The sequence below is a fragment of the Microcebus murinus genome, chromosome X, assembly GCF_040939455.1.
Source record: "Microcebus murinus isolate Inina chromosome X, M.murinus_Inina_mat1.0, whole genome shotgun sequence".
In the NCBI taxonomy this organism is placed as follows: domain Eukaryota; kingdom Metazoa; phylum Chordata; class Mammalia; order Primates; family Cheirogaleidae; genus Microcebus; species Microcebus murinus.
This window is the reverse complement of record NC_134136.1, coordinates 85,589,294-85,601,470: the sequence shown is the minus strand read 5'-3', so window position 1 is coordinate 85,601,470 and position 12,177 is coordinate 85,589,294. Positions and strand designations below refer to the sequence as shown.

The window sequence follows — 12,177 nt, the reverse complement described above, 5'->3', positions numbered from 1 at the left end:
TCCTCCTGCCTCAGTCTCCTGAGTAGCTGGGACTACAGGTGTGTGCCACCACACCTGGCTAACTTTTCCTTTTTTTAGTAGAGATGGGGTCTTGCTCTTGCTCAGGCTGGTCTCAAACTCCTGACCTCAAGCGATTCTCCTGCCTCAGCCTCCCAGAGTGCTAGGATTACAGGTGTGAGCCACCACTCCTGGCCAGGATTTTTAAAGAATTTCCCCACAGCACTTAACAAGAAGTGGAAGTTCCTTTGCAATTATTTAATTAAGTGTTTCTGTTTTGCCAGATAGTGCCAAGACTGGTTTGCAAAACAGGAACTTTGTAAATGCTTTCTAATCATCACGAGGGTTAAATAAACCTGAAAGTGAGGACATATCCTTGCAGCCTAGCCACCTCCCCCCATTCCTTGTCACCCCTCCCATTAGTTGAGCCCACAGCTGTGCTGGTGGACATGTATGATCCAGGGTCACATTTACCCAAATTCAATCTGAGAGCAAACTGCAGATGCAAATTGTTTCTCTCTTTTAACAATAAAGCTATTGGGCTGAGGCACAAAAGACCACTGCTATGTCACCATTTTGACTCATGATGAACACGAACTCCCTATTCTTGTCCTTATATAAGTTAGGATGGCAAGAGGGAGGAGGAGCCCGAGAAGCCACGTGGAAGTCGGAAGCCTGGCCTTGGCCCTGCCCGGGGGTCGGTCCCATGTTCAGCCTGCATCTCCTCATTTATAAAGCTGGGTCTGCAGCTGTCCATGTCGTCTCTCAGAGCCATGCCGGCCTCGTAAATACAAAGCAGGGCTTCTCAGCCACAGCACGTTTGGGACCGGACAGCTCTTTGTAACACGGGACGTCTGTGCCCTGTGGGACGCTGGGCAGCATCCCTGGCCTCTGCCCACCAGATGCCAAGAGCACCCGCCTCCACCGTGACTGCCAGACATTGTCAGATGCCCCAGGGTGTGGGCAGAGAGGATACAAAATTGCCTCTTTCGAGAGCCACTCTTTTCTCAAAGGATTAGGTCCCCCCTGGTTTCCCGGGGTCCACCAAAACACAGTCCCGGGTTAGCCTGGCTCTGTGACAAGCTCCCTGCGTCTCATGCCAGCACGCTGGAACGCACTGCACTACACTCGCCCATCAGGACGACTGCTGAGCTATCTGCTCTGTCCACTGTGGGCAGTCACTTTTCATATCTTACAGCAAAATGAAATAAAAATCACAATTCAGGGCCTCGGTCACACTGGCCACGAGTCAAGTGCTCACGAGCTGTGTGTGGCTGGCGGCCACTGCCCTGAACCAGGCAGATACGAACAGCTCCATCTCCACAGGTGTCCCCCTGGGGCTGTGGCTTGTTCCAAGTCACCCAAGATGTTCCAGACTCTGGTAACAGCACCAATGCTTCTCTATGCCCTCTCAAAAAACCTAACTGGTGGGCAAATTTAAATGAATCCCAGGCACAAACATTCTAGGCTTAAGAAAATAAAAATAACTCTTTTTTTTTTAATAGAGTACTTTTCAAAGATTGAAAGAACTGCATTTTCTGCAAACTGACCACTCAATCTTGGACAAGCTTATAATTTTTAAAACTATAATTTTAAGAAAAAACAAACAGGAAGTTAAGAGAGAAGGCATTCACCCCAAATTTACATGCATTTAATGAAAAAGTACACACCTGGAAAATATTGAGATCAGCCTAAAATTATGGATTTGGAGAAAAGGAAGATGGTTGATGGAGACTCCAATTATCCAAGAAAGACATCTGGAGCCGTCTCAATGATCTGCTTCATCTTGTCATACAATTCCATCCCCTCTGATGGGTGTGGTGCCAAGTGTGTACTCTGGAGCTGTCTGGGTCTATCTGCAAACCTGTCCTCAGACGTCGCACCACCTACAACAGTCCTGCCACCTGCCCAAATAAACGCACAGAGGCGGCCTGAAGCCCGGATTCTGCAGAGCACGTGCACGTGCCCCTTGTCCACCTCTGACCCAGCCCACCACCTTCCAGTGTGAGCATGTGCGACATGCTACATTCTAGAAGGAATGGATAAAAGATTAAAACACACTTAAAACTATAATTTACTCAAAATCCTTAACTGAAAAGAAGAAGAAAAAAAAAAAGAAACTCACGCTCTTTGTATATTACTTTGTATATTACTTTGATAGCCAATAATTCCTGGGGTCATCTTAACTGCTCGGTATTAATTTTCCTTATATTGATCTTTTGAAAGATTATCTACTTCCTCCTCCCTAGTAAGGGTAAAATATGTCCACACTGACAGTAGACTTTTTCTGGGATTGGTTAAAAAAAAAAAGCACCAAACTCATAAATATTGATCTTCTAAAAGAATGACAGCTTAAGAGTTCCTACATAGTGTTATAGTATTTACGTAAATAAAGTCACACTTCATCGTTCCACCCGACTAAATATAGTACACAGCTAATCTGTTTTTAACTGCACAAAACAACATTTCTCTGATGGAAGTTAGTCAATCCTATAATAAGCGTATCTCAAAAAATGGCTTTGCATACATCCACACAAAAACTAGTCCTCGTATGTTCACAGTGGCGTTTTTCACAATAGTCAAAGGGTAGAAACCACCCAACCGTGCGCCGACTGAGGAATGCACAGACAAAACGTGGTCGAGTCACCAACCATGTGCTGACTGAGGAATGCACAGACAAAACGTGGTCGAGTCACATAACGTGGCCATGAGAAGCAAAGAGGCACTGACACAGGCTGCAACATGCGTGAACCCTGAAAACGTGCTGCTCAGTGAAAGAATTAGGACACGGAAGACCCACACATTGTACGATGCATTTATATGAAATGTCCGGCGTCAGCAAATCTACAGACGTACAACGTCAACTGCTGATTGCTCGGGGCTGGGGCCGGGAGGGAAACATGGGAATGACTGCCAGTGGGCACAGGACTTTGTTCAGGGGTATTAAAATTGTTCTAAGCTTAGATTGTTGTGATGGTTGCACAACTCTGAGAATATACTAAAAACCACTGAACTGTACACTTTCAGTGGGGGACTTTGATGGTACATGAATTATCTCTCAATAAAGCTGTTTAGAAAATGGCTCAATGACTTCATGCTATCCGACACGATCAAGCACAGGACAGTTGCGCTCTGGGGAAGAGAAGCGGCGAGAGTGGGGGACATCACCTGTCCCCCAGGACCGACAGAAGGAAGGGCCATGATTGGGGAACATTTTCAAACACAGTACACTTCTTTCTTGCTAGTGAAAAAGGGGCATACAGGGGCATAAAGTCCCTTCCAGCAGAGGCTCTGGGAGGCAGCCCAGCAGCCAGAGCTGCCAGGATCAAACATGCATGGGGGAAACTCCGTGGTGTGCTCTGACCTCTTGGCTGAACTTGCCAGACAATCTGAGCATTTGTCAGTGACTCAAAATGCATCGACTTAACCACCATTTTCAAAATCACTGCATGGCCGATGCAGCCCACTGCCTGGTGCACATGCCACACCCCTTCTCCCAAGTCGTGATGAATGTGGTGGGCTGCATTTCATAAGACACCGGGCAGAGCATGAGTCCCCTCTCCCCTGGCCCCCCACCTGGCTGACACAGGGGTTGGGGCCACCCTCAGCCTCCAGAGATTAAACAGAGCCAAGCACCTGCTTTTGCCACTGGGACCCCCAAGGTGTCCTTGGGACACAGAGTCCCCTGGCCATGCACATGCAGCTGTCCATGCACATACCCAGGGACTCTCCCTGTGAAGAGGTTCTCAAAGGGAGGCTGGCACAAGCGACCCTGCGGTCGCATGGCATTAGGACCAAACCAGAGAAGACCCATGGCAAGAAACACTCCCTGACACAGTAAGGGATTCTGTGGCAAATGTGGTCGTGCCAGCCCTTGCCTGCCACTGTCCAGAATATCTTTATTCACAGTTGAACAACTCGCCACAGCTGCAGAGTGTAGCGATTTCAAGAGCCATAAAGCCGTCTGTTCCCTGCTTGTGTGAATTTCATACAACATTAATATTCTACCTGCATTCGCTGACCAAGACAAATAGCTGCAGAGTGCAAAATGACAACGTTTCATGTAAATAAACCCTGTGAAAAGAAGCCGTGTGAAAAGGTGACATTTGAAACTAAAATCTGGTGTTTCAGAGAAATGTAGATTTTGTAAACCAAACACTATGTGGTCACATAGGGGAAAAAATGTCTTAAAGGTGGATATAAAAAATATGAAAGGTCAGTAAATAACCTGCCCTTCATCACTGTCAAATGCAATATATCTAATAGGAAGGTTTTTAAGAAAACCATGAAAGCACCCAATAATGTAATTAATTTAAAAAGAAACTATAAAATTAAGATGTGAATCATACTTAATCAGCAATGTAAAATAAAGATTAAATGCACCCTAGTGTGGCAGAAAATCCTCCCGCTGTGAGGATTTGCCTTACAAATAAAGATTTTACCTTAAGTTTACATGGAAAATACAGATAGCATTTAGTTAGCCTGAAATAACAGAAGGCAGATGTGCATTTTAAAGGACTCAAAACTGCCAACAGAGCGCTGTGAGATAATGTGCATTGCTAAAGGTAATGGAGATTCTGTAACCGGTTTTTAATTATTTCAACAAGCTCGCTTCAAGCTCCACACTGGCCCCCTATACATTTTCCATTCCCAACTAAAAATCAAATCACATCTTTGCTATGGCAACCCCTAGCAAACTAATATCCTGCTCTAACCGCACCTGCATCCAGAAGGCATTTATTATCTGCTGAACAAACGAACAGATAATTCAATATCACTTCTGTTGTCCTACTTTGCACCAAATGTCAGCGAACTCCATCTTGATCATTCCATGTAAATAGAGTTATAAACTCATCCGAGTTGAAAGATCCCCTTGGTAAGCAAACAGCAGTTGCTTTGGGTTGAAGTACTGTGACAACATGCTGGAACAGACTCAGATCCAAATATAGAGCAGTGATTTTTGTAGACGATGTTTAAGTCACAGACACCACATTTCAGAATCATCATCAAGAATCCTTTCACATAAAGCTCCAACTTCATCATGCTGATTGCAAAGCGTCTCCAAAGTTTATATACATGGAGCGAAAGTTTATGCTTTTGCAGGAAAGTAAAGTTACAGAGAGTGGAAAAGAGGAAAGCCAATTCCGGGACAGAGTGAAGGCTGGTGGGGAACTGTCACACGTCTGTGTTACAGAGGGTCGTGGCTGAAAGGCGAGCTCCTGTGAGAGATCACAGAGGGAAGTGGGCTGGCATGCCGCTGGGATACTTCCGTGGCTGCTGTTGTAACTCTTCTACTCTTTCCTTTGAAAGTTGCAGGCATCGCAAAGGCAGGTGGGATGAGTGTGTGCGTGCGCTAATCTCAGAAGCAGAGCAGCTCCTGACACAGCAGAGAGCTGTGGACAGGGCACAGAAGGACATTTACAAGGAAACCTCTGGGGTTTTCTGTATGGATACAATGTGATTTCACCACGCACCACCTGGAATCACTTTCTATGTCTAAAGAGCAGCCATGAGCCAGACATAATGAACCCTACTTCAAAGTAATTTTTTGTAAGCAACCCAACTGCCCATCAATAGACGGCTGGATAAACAAACTATGGCCTATACAAACAAGGGATTATTATTCGGCCTTAAAAAGGAAGAAAATTCTGTCCTGTGCTACAACACGGATAAACCTTGAGGTCATTACGCCAAGTGAAAGAAGCCAGTCACAAAAGGACAAGTCTGTAGCATTCCACTTCCATGACGTGTCCAGAGTTCTCAGATTCGCAGAGATGGAAAGCAGAACAGTGGGTGCCAGGGGTTGAAGAGAGAAGGGGAGGGGGGAATTCCAGTTTACTGGGGACAGAATTTCAGCTGGGGAAGATGACAACGGTTCTGGAGACGGGTGGTGGAGATGGCTGCACAACAGCATGAATGTACCTAATGCCACCGGGCTGTACGACTGAACTGTGCAAGATGGTGAATTTATGCATGTTTTATCACAACAAAAAAATAATAATTCTTTTTCTACCTGACTTAAGTAAAGGCCAAGATCTTTCAGTTATAGTCTTTTCTTGGGAAACTATTTTCACATGGAAGGTTCCATTAAAAAATTACTAATTGTGCATATGGATGTCTTAACCCTTTGTACTTGTTTGCTTTTTTCTCAATTCCTTTATTCTACTTGGGATTTAATTTTTTAAATACCCTAGATTTTACAAAGCGCGGCAGTAGAATAAAAAACTGGAGTTTCTTTTCATACAAACTTATTTATTTGGATTTTTTTATATTTCAAATTATTGATACATTCAAAGAGTAATTTTAATCTCTATAATTTTTGCTAACCGTGTCGAGTCACACTCGACATCTGAGTGCAAAGGGTTAAGATGGGAAATTTGGAGAATTCTATAATTATTCTAAATAATTAGATTCAGCAGGACCAGCTAGGAAAAAGATCAAATTGTGCAGATTGTTTTTCTTTTTAATAGACTATAAATGAAGTTAAATTAAATTGATTCCTGTGATATATGATCCCTTGCTAAAAATATATTTCTTAATATAAAGAAAAATACAACTTAGATGGATACGGTCAGGTTTATATCTGTTGTGGAGTGGAATGTGTACCCCCCCAAGATTTGAAGCCCTAAGTCCCAAGGTGACTTTATTTGAATAGACGGCCTTTAGGAAAGTAATTACAGTTAAATGAGCTCATAGGTGGGGCCCTAATCTGATAAGACTGGTGGCCTTGGAAGAGGAAGGGACAGAGAGCATGAGCGCCCTATGTGATTTCCCTCCCTCCCCGCCGGGCACAGAAGAAAGGCCATGTGAGGACAGTGACAGGCAGCGTCTGCACGCCAAGAAGACAGGCCTCACCAGAAACTGAATTTCCTGGCACCCTGATGTTAGACTTCCAGCCTCCAGAATTGTGAGAAAACAAGTTTGTATTTTTTTTTTTTTTTTGAGACAGAGTCTCACTTTGTTGCCCAGGCTAGAGTGAGTGCCATGGCGTCAGCCTAGCTCACAGCAACCTCAAACTCCTGGCTCAAGCAATCCTCCTGCCTCAGCCTCCCAAGTAGCTGGGACTACAGGCATGCGCCACCATGCCCGGCTAATTTTTTGTATATATATTAGTTGGCCAATTAATTTCTTTCTATTTATAGTAGAGACGGGGTCTCGCTCTTGCTCAGGCTGGTTTCGAACTCCTGACCTCGAGCAATCCACCCGCCTCGGCCTCCCAGAGAGCTAGGATTACAGGCGTGAGCCACCGCGCCCGGCCCAAATTTGTATTGTTTAAGCCACCCACCTATGCTGTTTTCTTACGGCAGCCGAGACAGACTAAAGCAGCATCCTTATTGTTTTCCAAATGTCCAGTCATATGCAGTTCAAGAGTCACTTTTAGGAGATCCAAAGGTGTACAGCTCCTTGCCGAGGGGCTTCATTACAAAGGTAACTGAACAGCTCCGAAAGGAGACGGAGGGCAGTGTTCTGTAAACTCAAAGCTCTTTGCCGTGTCCCACACCGGCCAGCCCTGTCACCAGTGACGTCTGCGCCCAGCGCACCCTGTGGTGGGGGTGGAGGGTGCTGAGCAGTGTCCCTGGCCTCCACCCACGCGATGCCAGCATCTCGCACGCACACCCCCAGGCCACGACAAGCAAAACTGTCTCCAGACACGTCCACAGGTCCCCTGGGGGGAAAACTGCCCCCAGAAGAGAACCACTGTCCTCAACTGAGACAGAGATATTTGGGCACTGTCCTTGTTTATAAAGAAAACAAAATGGCAAGATAGGTCAGCAGTGCACCCCACCCCATGAGGGGCCTGCCCGGTAACCTCGCAGGGGCACCTCGTGTACCAACTGAGTAGAGAAAACTCCACCAGAGACCCTGCCGTGTCCTCACAGGGTTTCCGCTCTAAGCCACAACACTGGGAAAGCCCGAGGCAGTGGGGCGCCGCTTCTCTTTGGGTCGTGGCTCGCTTCGATTACAACTATCTGGATTATCTGTGCCACTCTTAGGTTTTATGGATAAAAGGGAATGGTGAGAATTGGCCAACCATCCCTGTCACTTCAACCTCAGAAAGGACAGTCATCAGCATCACACATGACGGTAGAAGGAAGGCGCCTGGGAGACACAACACGTACACACAACACGCACACAACACGTCCCACAAGCAGGACGCAGCCCAGAGGCAATGAGTGGGGTGCCCTTGGGGTTCAAGGCACTCCCCTGACCCCGAAAGCTTCCACCCTCTTCCAGGCTGTCAGCAGGGAGGGGGCACAGGGGAAAGAGGACCAGGAGGGCGACAAGCAACATGCACTGACCCGGCAGCTGCAATGTGCTCGTGGGAGGTGGGGCTCCACGGCCCCATCGAACAGGAGACAGAGGCACTTCCCAGAAGTCCCAGAGGGCGTGGCTGACCAGAACGGACATGAAGGGAGACCTGTCCGACTTGTCGCCGGCCCTGGTGCTTCCAAGGCACAGCAAGTCGAATGCATGTGATGGGGGTGCTGGGACAAAGGGAGCTCCAACCTGTACCGCTTCCCGAGCAGCTGACCCCACCCCATGGGGGCTCCCCAAGGCAGCTCCTGGGGACAGCCCGCCTCTAGGGAGGGCCACCAGGCAGAGCTACCTGCCTGAAGGCTTCTGGGGTTTGGCTTGTACCATTCTGAAATCGCCAGGGCTCCTGATGTCCTAGCTGGGGCAGGGGCACCCCTTAATTCGACTCATCTTCTTCCCAGCAAGCACAGCGGCTCTCAAAAGGACAGTGGCTCTGTTCCTTCTGCAGAGTGTCTTTTTTTTGCTCCCCCATCAGTGAGGTCTGAGAAAGGAATGGAACCCATCCGACGAGCCACTGGGACCTCAGGCTGCAGTCTGCTGGGCTGAACCCTCCTCCAGGTGCAGGCGGGATAAGAACAGCTGGGCAGCTTCAGGTCCTCAGGGGAAGGAAACGGGACCAGGGCAGCGGCAGGCTCGCACCCAAACCCGCGCCCAACGTTTACGTCAGCTCTACCTGTAACAGCCCACACGGGAAACCACCCTGACACCCTTCAACAAGTGAAAGGATGAATGAACCCTGGTACATCTGTGCCACGGAATACTACGCAGTGATCAAAAGGAACAGCTATCAATACACGCAAGTCAGACAGAGCTCACGCCCATGCAGCCCCGTTGGGGACACCCACGCCACGGCCCGTACAGCACCCACGCATGCCCTATAAGGTGTTATCCAAACACCCACAAAAAGGGCAAACCCAAACCTATCTCTGTAGACTCCACAATGCTCCAGAAGTAACGAATCTTTCATACGAAATGGTCTGAAACGGATGCTCTTGACTCCGTGAGCACAGGGAACACTGTAACGTGGGTGAAATAAAATTAGCACCTCAAATGTGTATCGGAAAAAAGATTAGAAACTAAGTTTCAACTCAAAAGCACACACATCTTCTTAACAGTCTCCATTTTTCTTTCTCGAGATTCTTATCTGACTTTCAGAAGCTACATAAGAAAGTTTGCTATGAAGTGCTAATAACGATACTCAGCATTTTCCTCCGGTAGCACAATCACCTATTACCAGAAATCTTGAGAAATCGCCGTTTCCGGTACACAAAGCCAATATAGTCTTATTTATTTTTTAAGCACAGAAAGTATGAAGCAGTTGACAGTTTATTCATCATGCAATAAGAAATCCAATTCACAATCTCACTTACTCAGAGCCAAACGCAGGCAGATCCCTTCTTCTTTTGAGCGTTTATTTTCCGGCCTCTCTTCTGCCTTCAATTACCTGTTAATGAAAAACACCGCATGTTAAGGCAAAAACGTCAAAGAACACATCCTGAGGCACGTTCTCCACCGCTCCCCAGCAGGGCAGATGTTGAATTAGCGAGCAGCACTACGGAGCCGTATTAGCAATGCGTTAAATGACACACAACCACCCCCGGAGAATTCAAGGCATAAGCCTCTGCTCCCAGCACACGGTGACACGCTTCGTACCAGCCTGCTCACCACTCACCATCATCTCAGGACCGATCGTGATCACAACACTGCCAGGCAATTTCAGCAGCTGAAAAATCTATTCAACTCTAACGACAGGCACAGTGTTCTCTACCATCCTAAAGCACACGAAATGAAAATACACGTATTGCTAGCGTCAACGCAACTCAGCAAATTTTCACCGACGCAAACACGTGCTGGGCCTTGTGGAAGACGGAAGTGCGGTGGAATCGGCAAGGGGAGGGCAGGGGAGATCAGCTAGCACTCAAATGCACGAGAGAACATGGGATGACAGAAATCTCTCGAGTCACACCGGGCAGCGAAACAGATGGTTGACCCAGAGATGGGGAGGTTACTCTACGTGGGGGCCCGAGTGGAGCTGTCTAAGGAAGGGGCTCTTGAATGGGGCAAGAGAGGCCGGGCTGTGGACACGACAGGTGCAAACGTCCTGTGGCAGGAATGAACCGGGTCTGGGGAGGGAGGCCCAGGCAGGGCAGCAGAAGAAAGGGGCAGCAGGTCCCAGGTCCCAGAGGAGTCTGCAGCCATGGAAAGGAGGCGGAACCTCCGCACGCCAAACCATACCCCTATTGGCTCACTTCACTAAAAAAGAAAATCTGATCATCCTTCCACTTACAAAGCCTACAGGGGCTTCCCACTGCATCTTAGCAGACCAGCAAGGCTTGTGCTCAGCGGAGACACAATGGCACATAGCAGAGAGGAAGCGCACAGAAGCGCACAGGGCCTGTGGCACTTGGTGAGGGCAAGGGGAGCTGAGGATGACGGGGTGGGGCACACCAAGGAGGGCTCCCAAGTGTGGGGAGAGGGCAGCAACTCGGGAAGTGGCACCATGCTTTGGGATGCGGCAAGGTTGCGGAGATGGCTTGTGTGTGTGTCAACTCTGAAATGCCTACTGGACCTCACATGGGAGTGTCAACTGGATAAACAGACAGGCGTGGGTCACGGGTACCCATAGCTTTGAAGATGTAGGTGCCCGCGTGGGAACACCTACAGCAGGTCTCTCCACCCCTCCACCCCTGACGCTGTTGACTGCACCATTCTCAGGGACAGGGGCCTGTCCCGTGTACCCTATGATGCCATGCAGCACCCCTAGGCTCTGCCCACTCAATGCCAGTAGCCCTTGCCTCTCCAGCTGTGACAACCAAAAACATCTCCAGGAGGGCACAGCCCCTGTTGGGAACCACCAGGCCAAAGCTGTAAACTGAGGACCAAATCCCGAGAGGAAGAGGAGCCGGCCCAGGAGAGAGAAGGCGTGTCTGCCAGGCAGGAGGAAATCCACAACGGTGCGGTGTCACTCAAAAAGGACCGTGTACTGACCACTGGAGCATGCCAAGATGGAGAGAGCTTATGTCCTGGACCAGAACAAAGTACTGCCTGGAGAGACATGCCAGTGACAACAGTGACTGTGATCCCCCAGCGACCCCAGCTTACGACGCAGCAGGGACTAGAGGTGCAGAGGCTGCTCTGGGGCCAGGCAGGGCTCCCTGCGGGCAGGCTCAGCTCTAGCTGACCTGAGTGCCTCGTACGGAACCGCAGCAAAATGTGCGTCTGCTCTGCACGCTTTCACTGGGTCAGAATCATGTTTTTCTCTCTGTGGGGCCTTGTCTGAGTGGAGGAAACCTACAGGGGCTTCATGGAGGAGGTGGCACTCGAGTTGGCCTGAGAACTCAGGTGAGAAAGAGAGACAGGGGCCATAATTTGATCGAGAGAACTCAGGTGAGAAAGAGAGACAGGGGCCTTAATTTGAGCGGTGTTAAGAGGCAATAGCAGGGGGCAAGCCAGGGGCACTGGGAGGTTTCTGAAAACGGGGGGCGACGCTCTCACAGTGCTTGGGGAAGAGGATGCAGACGTCAGCGTACCAGATGGGTGAGTGGTGCCCCATCCAGCTGAGGAAAGAAGCACCTGCCTGGGCAAGGTGGCCCGCAGATGGCACAACCCCTAATACTGACAACCCGCTTGGGGGGGAAGCAGGGGCTCCCTGGCTGGGTCACACATTAACCTTTCATCTGCTGAACCCCGTGGGGGTGGGAGCCAACCCTGGTGGAGGGGACAGGCAGTCAGGATGCAGGGACCCACAGACAGGGAGCTCCTCACATGACCAGCAGGGACCGATTTCATTCTTTTGGCCACTGGTTTAAGAATAGCTGTGGCAAGCCACACCTGCCGGCTCCACGGCCACCCTGGCGACAAGTC

General features: G+C 48.9%; 1 protein-coding gene across 1 annotated transcript in view; it reads right to left on the bottom strand.

The window, feature by feature from the left end:
- TBL1X (transducin beta like 1 X-linked) overlaps nucleotides 1-12,177 on the bottom strand; it is a 202,678-nt gene that overhangs the window by 115,897 nt on the left and 74,604 nt on the right. Inside the window, 1 exon segment of the mRNA XM_075999432.1 lies at nucleotides 9,684-9,757. The gene's annotated coding sequence lies outside the window, so the exon portion shown is untranslated.